At 47.9% G+C, this 1732-nt stretch overlaps 1 long non-coding RNA gene across 1 annotated transcript; it reads left to right on the forward strand.

Moving 5' to 3' along the window:
• The first annotated feature begins 711 nt into the window (after window positions 1-711).
• LOC127908455 (uncharacterized) lies at window positions 712-1485 on the forward strand. Its single transcript, XR_008067424.1, has 3 exons — window positions 712-761; window positions 1326-1381; window positions 1437-1485. It is a non-coding gene; the product is annotated as an uncharacterized LOC127908455 (long non-coding RNA).
• Window positions 1486-1732: the final 247 nt, after the last annotated feature.

Here is a 1732-nt window from a genome sequence, read left to right on the forward strand (position 1 = left end):
TATGTGACTGTAGGTGGAGGTATAGAGGTATGTGACTGTAGGTGGAGGTATAGAGGTATGTGACTGTAGGTGGAGGTAAAGAGGTATGTGACTGTAGGTGGAGGTAAAGAGGTATGTGACTGTAGGTGGAGGTAAAGAGGTATGTGACTGTAGGTGGAGGTAAAGAGGTATGTGACTGTAGGTGGAGGTAAAGAGGTATGTGACTGTAGGTGGAGGTAAAGAGGTATGTGACTGTAGGTGGAGGTAAAGAGGTATGTGACTGTAGGTGGAGGTAAAGAGGTATGTGACTGTAGGTGGAGGTAAAGAGGTATGTGACTGTAGGTGGAGGTAAAGAGGTATGGGACTGTAGGTGGAGGTATAGAGGTATGTGACTGTAGGTGGAGGTAGAGAGGTATGTGACTGTAGGTGGAGGTAAAGAGGTATGGGACTGTAGGTGGAGGTGGAGGTAAAGAGGTATGGGACTGTAGGTGGAGGTAAAGAGGTATGGGACTGTAGGTGGAGGTAAAGAGGTATGGGACTGTAGGTGGAGGTAAAGAGGTATGGGACTGTAGGTGGAGGTAAAGAGGTATGGGACTGTAGGTGGAGGTAAAGAGGTATGGGACTGTAGGTGGAGGTAAAGAGGTATGGGACTGTAGGTGGAGGTAAAGAGGTATGGGACTGTAGGTGGAGGTATAGAGGTATGTGACTGTAGGTGGAGGTAAAGAGGTATGTGACTGTAGGTGGAGGTATAGAGGTATGTGACTGTAGGTGGAGGTATAGAGGTATGTGACTGTAGGTGGAGGTAAAGAGGTATGTGACTGTAGGTGGAGGTAAAGAGGTATGTGACTGTAGGTGGAGGTAAAGAGGTATGTGACTGTAGGTGGAGGTAAAGAGGTATGTGACTGTAGGTGGAGGTAAAGAGGTATGTGACTGTAGGTGGAGGTAAAGAGGTATGTGACTGTAGGTGGAGGTAAAGAGGTATGTGACTGTAGGTGGAGGTAAAGAGGTATGTGACTGTAGGTGGAGGTAAAGAGGTATGTGACTGTAGGTGGAGGTAAAGAGGTATGTGACTGTAGGTGGAGGTATAGAGGTATGTGACTGTAGGTGGAGGTAGAGAGGTATGTGACTGTAGGTGGAGGTAAAGAGGTATGGGACTGTAGGTGGAGGTGGAGGTAAAGAGGTATGGACTGTAGGTGGAGGTAAAGAGGTATGGGACTGTAGGTGGAGGTAAGAGGTATGGGACTGTAGGTGGAGGTAAAGAGGTATGGGACTGTAGGTGGAGGTAAAGAGGTATGGGACTGTAGGTGGAGGTAAAGAGGTATGTGACTGTAGGTGGAGGTAAAGAGGTATGTGACTGTAGGTGGAGGTAAAGAGGTATGGGACTGTAGGTGGAGGTAAAGAGGTATGTGACTGTAGGTGGAGGTAAAGAGGTATGTGACTGTAGGTGGAGGTAAGAGGTATGTGACTGTAGGTGGAGGTAAAGAGGTATGGGACTGTAGGTGGAGGTAAAGATTTATGTGACTTTAAGTAGGTGGAGGTAAAGAGGTATGTGACTGTAGGTGGAGGTAAAGAGGTATGGGACTGTAGGTGGAGGTAGGTAAAGAGGTATGGGACTGTAGGTGGAGGTAAAGAGGTATGGGACTGTAGGTGGAGGTAAAGAGGTATGGGACTGTAGGTGGAGGTAAAGAGGTATGGGACTGTAGGTGGAGGTAAAGAGGTATGGGACTGTAGGTGGAGGTAAAGAGGTATGGGA

Source organism: Oncorhynchus keta, chromosome 17 (genome assembly GCF_023373465.1).
Source record: "Oncorhynchus keta strain PuntledgeMale-10-30-2019 chromosome 17, Oket_V2, whole genome shotgun sequence".
Taxonomy (NCBI): domain Eukaryota; kingdom Metazoa; phylum Chordata; class Actinopteri; order Salmoniformes; family Salmonidae; genus Oncorhynchus; species Oncorhynchus keta.